The sequence below is a fragment of the Oncorhynchus masou genome, unplaced genomic scaffold, assembly GCF_036934945.1.
Source record: "Oncorhynchus masou masou isolate Uvic2021 unplaced genomic scaffold, UVic_Omas_1.1 unplaced_scaffold_828, whole genome shotgun sequence".
NCBI classification, from domain to species: domain Eukaryota; kingdom Metazoa; phylum Chordata; class Actinopteri; order Salmoniformes; family Salmonidae; genus Oncorhynchus; species Oncorhynchus masou.
In genome coordinates, this window is record NW_027016539.1 from 119740 (window position 1) to 130000 (window position 10261).

Below are 10261 nucleotides of genomic sequence, written 5' to 3' on the forward strand. Positions count from 1 at the left end.
CCCCTTTCTGCTTCAACTCCGCATATCATATGTCCTCACAGTTATCCAATATTTTATTTATACTGTCATTCTGATTTCATGTCTATACTAAATTATTAATTTATAGGACACTCGGAAGTTCCTCAAAGGACGCGCAGAGCGTACCTGCCGACGTCACCCTAGAGCACAAAAAGACGGCCTCTTCTTTTCCGCGCCGAGCGCAGTTCGTCCTTCTCATTTCAGCACCGGAAACCGTCCGACGCGTACTACTCCGTGCGTCTCGCTCCTGGGACAAGATAAAAAAAAAAAACATTTAACGGACCTTGATCACGAACAAACCTTGACAATTAGTTATTGACTCTCTCTTTTAGTCACAAGTCACCGAACTCCATGGACGAAATATATCCAAATTAACGTTCTTTAATTTTTTAGAATTTCCTTTTTGACTGTTGGACTTGGTTGGGGATGTGTGTCGGTTGTTTTTACTTAATGTAATGTGGATGTCACCTGTGTCCGTGGCTGTGGCTGGAGGATGAGCGCCGGCGTGGGGGTGACGGGGGACGCGACAGGAAGTTATAATATGCAGTCAAGGTAAAGTGCTTTACATCCATTCACCCTCCAGGCTCTGACAAGGGGACGCTTTCTAGGGGCACTGACTCGCTGGTTCAAACCCCGCTTCGGCTCTCAATTACCCAGTACTCGCTATCTGACTGGGTGAGTTTGTGACCGGAGAGTGAGAGCTGATGTTTTGAAGTTGAGTAAGGAATATGTTGATCTGTTGTTGGTATCTGTTGTGTTTGTACGGTAGCCTATACGGTAGCCTATACGGTAGCCTATACGGTAGCCTATACGGTAGCCTATACGGTAGTCTATACGGTAGCCTATACGGTAGCCTATACGGTAGCTCGCCGTTTCACAGGACATTCAGAGCGAATAACCTACATACCGCCCGTTTCTCCATAGGCAACTTTACGCACATTGGTTTCCTTTGCTGGATTAAACTATGGTTAGCGTAATGTTAATGTGCGTTTCCATGGTGATAATACTACAATTTAGACTTCTTAGGTTGAATCATGATCCTAAAATGCATAAAATGAGAACCGGAGTCCTCGTGTATTCCAGACCAGATTTTAGTGATCTGCACTGTATGGCTATCCCCTGACCATTCTTATATAACTGTGTGTGTGTGTGTGTGTGTGTGTGTGTGTGTGTGTGTGTGTGTGTGTGTGTGTGTGGCTTCGGGGTTCCCCTCATCCCCATTATCTTGCACACCGATATAACCTCCCTCTTTCTCTCTTTCTGTCTCTCTCTCTCGTCCTCTCTCTCTCTCTTCGTCGTATGCTTTTTGAGTTCTGGCACGGTCTTCTAATAACTATAGTCTTCTAATCATATAAAGCATTGTGGACAACTTGGAAACAGTCAAACTATTAAGTGAATATTTGACCCTTCAAGGAAATTTCCACCTAAAAACTACAAAACCAATATGCATCATACCGGCTGTATTTCTATATTTTGAAAGTTATATATCTTGAAAACTTGATTGTTGACAAGCAACATATGTTGGGGCTATATCAACAACAACTAATGAAACAAATACCAAAGTATCGTTTTTGGGTGGAGTTTTTCTTTGAAAGACAAACTGAAATCTTTCAAAAGAGCCGTTATATCCATCGCTTTTCTTTCAGTTCTATTCAACAACATGCTACATATATCTGAGAGAACGTAACCTATTGTCTAGTTGCAGTAGACTGTGTAATAACCGAACGAAGTTGCGCGCGACTTCTGACTTTCGGCCAACGGGCTTCCGTTCTGAGAAAGACCGAAATAAACAACTCATGTAAATGAGCCATCACAATGACATGCAGTGAGTCCCGCGGGTCCACTCCCGTTTCCAACGGGCGGCCCGTCTACTATCTCTCCAAGAACAAGCCTCCCTCGGCCGTGTTTCGCTCCGGTGACTAACTATGCAAATGCACCGAGATAAGGAGGAGGGGGGACTGCTTGAGCTAACAATGACACATGCACACACACCGAAACAGACACACACACCCTGCATTGTGTCACATCAGCAGTATACAGTAGCCTAACCCCATCTCCTCCTCTCGACTTCTCTCTCTCTTTCTGCTTCCCTACTTACCTTCCCATTCTCTACCACTCTCTTTCTGCTTCCCCACTCGCCTTCCCATTCTCTACCACTCTCTCTTTCTGCTTCCCTACTTGCCTTCCAATTCTCTACCACTCTCTCTTTCTGCTTCCCTACTCGCCTTCCCATTCGCTACCACTCTCTCTTTCTGCTTCCCCACTTGCCTTCCCATTCTCTACCACTCTCTCTTTCTGCTTCCCCACTCGCCTTCCCATTCTCTACCACTCTCTCTTTCTGCTTCCCCACCCGCCTTCCCATTCTCTACCACTCTCTTTCTGCTTCCCCACTCGCCTTCCCATTCTCTACCACTCTCTTTCTGCTTCCCCACTCGCCTTCCCATTCTCTACCACTCTCTCTTTTTGCTTCCCTACTCACCTTCCCATTCTCTACCACTCTCTCTTTCTGCTTCCCCACTCGCCTTCCCATTCTCTACCACTCTCTCTTTCTGCTTCCCCACTCGCCTTCCCATTCTCTACCACTCTCTCTTTCTGCTTCCCTACTCGCCTTCCCATTCTCTACCACTCTCTCTTTCTGCTTCCCCACTTGCCTTCCCATTCTCTACCACTCTCTCTTTCTGCTTCCCCACTCGCCTTCCCATTCTCTACCACTCTCTCTTTCTGCTTCCCCACTCGCCTTCCCATTCTCTACCACTCTCTCTTTCTGCTTCCCTACTCGCCTTCCCATTCTCTACCACTCTCTCTTTCTGCTTCCCCACTTGCCTTCCCATTCTCTACCACTCTCTCTTTCTGCTTCCCCACTCGCCTTCCCATTCTCTACCACTCTCTTTCTGCTTCCCCACTCGCCTTCCCATTCTCTACCACTCTCTCTTTCTGCTTCCCCACTCGCCTTCCCATTCTCTACCACTCTCTCTTTCTGCTTCCCCACTCGCCTTCCCATTCTCTACCACTCTCTTTCTGCTTCCCCACTCGCCTTCCCATTCTCTACCACTCTCTCTTTTTGCTTCCCTACTCACCTTCCCATTCTCTACCACTCTCTCTTTCTGCTTCCCCACTCGCCTTCCCATTCTCTACCACTCTCTCTTTCTGCTTCCCCACTCGCCTTCCCATTCTCTACCACTCTCTTTCTGCTTCCCCACTCGCCTTCCCATTCTCTACCACTCTCTCTTTCTGCTTCCCCACCCGCCTTCCCATTCTCTACCACTCTCTTTCTGCTTCCCCACTCGCCTTCCCATTCTCTACCACTCTCTCTTTCTGCTTCCCCACTTGCCTTCCCATTCTCTACCACTCTCTCTTTCTGCTTCCCCACTCGCCTTCCCATTCTCTACCACTCTCTTTCTGCTTCCCCACTCGCCTTCCCATTCTCTACCACTCTCTCTTTTTGCTTCCCTACTCACCTTCCCATTCTCTACCACTCTCTCTTTCTGCTTCCCCACTTGCCTTCCCATTCTCTACCACTCTCTCTTTCTGCTTCCCCACTCGCCTTCCCATTCTCTACCACTCTCTCTTTCTGCTTCCCTACTCGCCTTCCCATTCTCTACCACTCTCTCTTTCTGCTTCCCCACTCGCCTTCCCATTCTCTACCACTCTCTCTTTCTGCTTCCCCACTCGCCTTCCCATTCTCTACCACTCTCTCTTTCTGCTTCCCCACTCGCCTTCCCATTCTCTACCACTCTCTCTTTCTGCTTCCCCACTTGCCTTCCCATTCTCTACCACTCTCTCTTTCTGCTTCCCCACTCGCCTTCCCATTCTCTACCACTCTCTCTTTCTGCTTCCCCACCCGCCTTCCCATTCTCTACCACTCTCTTTCTGCTTCCCCACTCGCCTTCCCATTCTCTACCACTCTCTTTCTGCTTCCCCACTCGCCTTCCCATTCTCTACCACTCTCTCTTTTTGCTTCCCTACTCACCTTCCCATTCTCTACCACTCTCTCTTTCTGCTTCCCCACTCGCCTTCCCATTCTCTACCACTCTCTCTTTCTGCTTCCCCACTCGCCTTCCCATTCTCTACCACTCTCTCTTTCTGCTTCCCTACTCGCCTTCCCATTCTCTACCACTCTCTCTTTCTGCTTCCCCACTTGCCTTCCCATTCTCTACCACTCTCTCTTTCTGCTTCCCCACTCGCCTTCCCATTCTCTACCACTCTCTCTTTCTGCTTCCCCACTCGCCTTCCCATTCTCTACCACTCTCTCTTTCTGCTTCCCTACTCGCCTTCCCATTCTCTACCACTCTCTCTTTCTGCTTCCCCACTTGCCTTCCCATTCTCTACCACTCTCTCTTTCTGCTTCCCCACTCGCCTTCCCATTCTCTACCACTCTCTTTCTGCTTCCCCACTCGCCTTCCCATTCTCTACCACTCTCTCTTTCTGCTTCCCCACTCGCCTTCCCATTCTCTACCACTCTCTCTTTCTGCTTCCCCACTCGCCTTCCCATTCTCTACCACTCTCTTTCTGCTTCCCCACTCGCCTTCCCATTCTCTACCACTCTCTCTTTTTGCTTCCCTACTCACCTTCCCATTCTCTACCACTCTCTCTTTCTGCTTCCCCACTCGCCTTCCCATTCTCTACCACTCTCTCTTTCTGCTTCCCCACTCGCCTTCCCATTCTCTACCACTCTCTTTCTGCTTCCCCACTCGCCTTCCCATTCTCTACCACTCTCTCTTTCTGCTTCCCCACCCGCCTTCCCATTCTCTACCACTCTCTTTCTGCTTCCCCACTCGCCTTCCCATTCTCTACCACTCTCTCTTTCTGCTTCCCCACTTGCCTTCCCATTCTCTACCACTCTCTCTTTCTGCTTCCCCACTCGCCTTCCCATTCTCTACCACTCTCTTTCTGCTTCCCCACTTGCCTTCCCATTCTCTACCACTCTCTCTTTCTGCTTCCCCACTCGCCTTCCCATTCTCTACCACTCTCTCTTTCTGCTTCCCTACTCGCCTTCCCATTCTCTACCACTCTCTCTTTCTGCTTCCCCACTCGCCTTCCCATTCTCTACCACTCTCTCTTTCTGCTTCCCCACTCGCCTTCCCATTCTCTACCACTCTCTCTTTCTGCTTCCCCACTCGCCTTCCCATTCTCTACCACTCTCTCTTTCTGCTTCCCCACTCGCCTTCCCATTCTCTACCACTCTCTCTTTCTGCTTCCCCACTCGCCTTCCCATTCTCTACCACTCTCTCTTTCTGCTTCCCCACTCGCCTTCCCATTCTCTACCACTCTCTTTCTGCTTCCCTACTCGCCTTCCCATTCTCTACCACTCTCTCTTTCTGCTTCCCCACTCGCCTTCCCATTCTCTACCACTCTCTCTTTCTGCTTCCCCACTCGCCTTCCCATTCTCTACCACTCTCTTTCTGCTTCCCCACTCGCCTTCCCATTCTCTACCACTCTCTCTTTTTGCTTCCCTACTCGCCTTCCCATTCTCTACCACTCTCTCTTTCTGCTTCCCCACTCGCCTTCCCATTCTCTACCACTCTCTCTTTCTGCTTCCCCACTCGCCTTCCCATTCTCTACCACTCTCTCTTTCTGCTTCCCCACTCGCCTTCCCATTCTCTACCACTCTCTCTTTCTGCTTCCCCACTCGCCTTCCCATTCTCTACCACTCTCTCTTTCTGCTTCCCCACTCGCCTTCCCATTCTCTACCACTCTCTCTTTCTGCTTCCCCACTCGCCTTCCCATTCTCTACCACTCTCTCTTTCTGCTTCCCCACTCGCCTTCCAATTCTCTACCACTCTCTCTTTCTGCTTCCCTACTCGCCTTCCCATTCTCTACCACTCTCTCCTTCTGCTTCCCCACTCGCCTTCCCATTCTCTACCACTCTCTCTTTCTGCTTCCCCACTCGCCTTCCCATTCTCTACCACTCTCTCTTTCTGCTTCCCTACTCGCCTTCCCATTCTCTACCACTCTCTCTTTCTGCTTCCCTACTCGCCTTCCCATTCTCAACCACTCTCTCTTTCTGCTTCCCCACTCGCCTTCCCATTCTCTACCACTCTCTCTTTCTGCTTCCCCACTCGCCTTCCCATTCTCTACCACTCTCTCTTTCTCCTCCACCCTCTCTTTTCTTTCCTTTCATCCTTTCTCTCTCTTAATTTCTCTCCACCATCCCCTCCTCTTGTCCTCTCTCTCATCCTTTCTTTCTGTCTCTCTCCCTCCCCCTGTCTCTCTGTCTCTCTTTGGAAGAGGGAGAAATGTATGACAGGAAAGGTATTTGAACAGCAGAGAGAAAGAGAGAGAGAAAAGAGAAAGAAGAGAGAAAGAGATCCATGGTGTTCGGAGAGATAGAGAAATAAATAAATAGAGAGGGAGAGAGGGAGGGAGGGAGAAAGAAATAGAGAGTGAGAGAGAGAAATAAATAAATAGAGAGGGAGAGAGAGAAAGAAAAAAATAGAGAGGGAGAGAGGGAGGGAGAAAGAAATAGAGAGAGGGAGAGAGAGGGAGAGAGAGAAAGAGAGAGAGAAAAGAGAAAGAAGAGAGAAAGAGATCCATGGTGTTCGGAGAGATAGAGAATTAAATAAATAGAGAGGGAGAGAGAGAGAAAGAAAGAAATAGAGAGGGAGAGATGTGAGAGAGAGAGAGAGCGAAAGAGAGATGGTGAGAGAGAGAGAGAGCTGGTGAGAGAGAGCGAGAGAGAGCTGGTGAGAGAGAGAGAGAGAGAGAGAGAGAGAGAGAGCGAGAGATGGTGAAAGAGAGAGCGATTCCAGTCCCTATACCCTCATCCCCATGTGGGGTTTTAGCTGGTCCACTTCACTCTGGTATGCAGTTGTCTGTTTCATAAACAACTCTGTGGTACACACACACACATATCACAGGATGTGTGTGTGTGTGTACGTACATATGTGTGAAAGTTATTAAGTGCATGACTATGAGATAGTGAACTTTGGTTAGAGTGCTTTAATGTGACTGTGAGTTTGTGATGATTTGTGTGTGTGTGTGTGTGTATTTAAGCCAATGACAGTGTGTTGGTATTAATGTGTGTGTGTGTGTGTGTGTGTATTTAAGCCAACGACAGCGTGTATGTATCCATGTGTGTGTGTGTGTGTGTAACGCAAAAGCAAGAGTTTGTGTGAGAGTTCTGTACCCGTAGGTGAAACCTTTGAGTAACTCTTTAAGGTTCGAGGTAGAACCATTTTGGGTTCCATGTAGAACACTTTCCACATAGGCTGGAACGAAAAAGGATTCTACTATGGGGGCAGCCAGACAATCCTATTGGGCGTGTTTCACATTGCCTCCATACTGCAGAATAATCCATTTCATTCTACATTGAATATTGATGTATGATTTCAGCATTAGTTAAGTTATGTAGCATAGAACACACACACACACACACACACACACACACACACACACACACACACACACACACACACACACACACACACACACACACCACTCTTTCCTTGGTATTTACTGACCGTAGTACCACAGGGTCTCTGAAAGGTTAGAGCCAAAACATCATTAGTATAATTCTTTACCTTTTATTTTAATCATTTTGATTGTGGTGTGTGTGTGTGTGTGTGTGTGTGTGTGTGTGTGTGTGTGTGTGTGTGTGTGTGTGTGTGTGTGACCTCTGCTAGTCTGCTCTGAAACAGGCTAATCTGATACAGGAAACATTCAATCTACATTTGTTTAACATTCATTCCATTTAACATGTACCCAAGGCAGAGGCAGTGTGTGAGAGAGGGACATGTTATGCACAGACCTGAATTACAAGTTTTGTCGGTGGGTGAGTGTGTGTGTTTCTGTATGTGTGTGTGTGTGTGTGTGTTATGTATAGAGCTGTATTAAGAGCATTCACTGACTGTAGTAAACACACACACACACGTTCTTTCCTTGGTAATCACCACAGGTCACTGAAAGGTTAGAGACAAAACATCATTAGTTTGATCCTTTACCGTTATTTCTAATCATTCTGTTTGTTTTGTGGGGGATGTGCGTGTGTTCAATCTATGGTTCACTGAAGCCAGAGGAGGTGTGTGACAGCAGGCAGGTCACCAGTGATATATTTAACATGTACCTAAGCCAGAGGAGGTGTGTGACAGCAGGCAGGTCACCTGTGATATATTTAACATGTACCTAAGCCAGAGGAGGTGTGTGACAGCAGGCAGGTCACCTGTGATATATTTAACATGTACCTAAGCCAGAGGAGGTGTGTGACAGCAGGCAGGTCACCTGTGATATATTTAACATGTACCTAAGCCAGAGGAGGTGTGTGACAGCAGGCAGGTCACCTGTGATATATTTAACATGTACCTAAGCCAGAGGAGGTGTGTGACAGCAGGCAGGTCACCTGTGATATATTTAACATGTACCTAAGCCAGAGGAGGTGTGTGACAGCAGGCAGGTCACCTGTGATATATTTAACATGTACCTAAACCAGAGGAGGTGTGTGACAGCAGGCAGGTCACCTGTGATATATTTAACATGTACCTAAACCAGAGGAGGTGTGTGACAGCAGGCAGGTCACCTGTGATATATTTAACATGTACCTAAGCCAGAGGAGGTGTGTGACAGCAGGCAGGTCACCTGTGATATATTTAACATGTACCTAAGCCAGAGGAGGTGTGTGACAGCAGGCAGGTCACCTGTGATATATTTAACATGTACCTAAGCCAGAGGAGGTGTGTGACAGCAGGCAGGTCACCTGTGATATATTTAACATGTACCTAAGCCAGAGGAGGTGTGTGACAGCAGGCAGGTCACCTGTGATACAAGTCGGTAATCGACGTCCGTCCGTGTCTGAGGACGTCGGGAGACGACGTTGGAAACCGGTCACTAGGGGCAACGGTGAGCGCTGTTACTTTCAAGTAGGTTTTGTATTTTGCTGGGGTGTTGTGGACGGGGAAGGCTGATGGGCGGAGCAAAGGTTGGATGGGGAAGGCTGATGGGCGGAGCAAAGGTTGGATGGGGAAGGAGGATGGGCGGAGCAAAGGTTGGACGGGGAAGGAGGATGGGCGGAGCAAAGGTTGGACGGGGAAGGAGGATGGGCGGAGCAAAGGTTGGACGGGGAAGGCTGATGGGCGGAGCAAAGGTTGGACGGGGAAGGAGGATGGGCGGAGCAAAGGTTGGATGGGGAAGGAGGATGGGCGGAGCAAAGGTTGGACGGGGAAGGCTGATGGGCGGAGCAAAGGTTGGACGGGGAAGGAGGATGGGCGGAGCAAAGGTTGGACGGGGAAGGAGGATGGGCGGAGCAAAGGTTGGACGGGGAAGGAGGATGGGCGGAGCAAAGGTTGGACGGGGAAGGAGGATGGGCGGAGCAAAGGTTGGACGGGGAAGGAGGATGGGCGGAGCAAAGGTTGGACGGGGAAGGAGGATGGGTGGAGCAAAGGTTGGACGGGGAAGGAGGATGGGCGGAGCAAAGGTTGGATGGGGAAGGAGGATGGGCGGAGCAAAGGTTGTTCAAATCCAGAGACAGAAAGTTGTTTGTGATATTTTTGATTTGAGCCCAAACCTTCACCTTCCTCTAACCATTCGGTTTAATGCCTGAACTGAAACATAACTTTGAAACGTTGCAGTTAATACCAAACCTTTAACACTTTGAAACGTTGCAGTTAATACCAAACCTTTAACACTTTGAAACGTTGCAGTTAATACCAAACCTTTAACACTTTGAAACGTTGGAGTTAATACCAAACCTTTAACACTTTGAAACTTTGCAGTTAATACCAAACCTTTAACACTTTGAAACATTGCAGTTAATACCAAACCTTTAACACTTTGAAACGTTGCAGTTAATACCAAACCTTTAACACTTTGAAACGTAACATTTGGAACAACTTTGAACTTTGAGTAACATGGATGAATGTTTAATTCTGACATGAGACTGTGAGATCTAGTCGGTGAGAGAGTGACGTGTACAAACCTGAATTACACGTTTGGCTGTGTGTGTGTGTGTGTGTGTGTGTGTGTGTGTGTGTGTGTGTGTGTGTGTCAGGTGTTATGTATAGAGGCAGATGGTTATACCCATCCACCATCCTCGTCCACAACGTCCTAGTAAAACCGAAACCGTCTTGAAGGTAACAGCGTTAACTGTTGTCCCGAGACACCGGTTTCCTCGTCATCTCCCGTCGTCCTCAGACATGGACGGACGTCAAATACTGACTTGTATCACGGGTGACCTGGCTGTAATTATATGTTTGGCGCGGTCTCTCTGTGTGTGTGTGTGTGTGTGTGTGTGTGTGTGTGTGTGTGTGTGTGT

At 48.3% G+C, this 10261-nt stretch overlaps 1 protein-coding gene across 3 annotated transcripts in view; it reads left to right on the forward strand.

The window, feature by feature from the left end:
- The first annotated feature begins 211 nt into the window (after window positions 1–211).
- Window positions 212–10261, forward strand: part of LOC135538678 (glucagon receptor-like) — a 73966-nt gene continuing 63916 nt past the window's right edge. For 2 of the 3 annotated variants that reach the window (XM_064964578.1, XM_064964580.1), the window contains exon 1: window positions 212–570. The gene's annotated coding sequence lies outside the window, so the exon portion shown is untranslated. The other variant, XM_064964579.1, reaches the window with a different exon arrangement.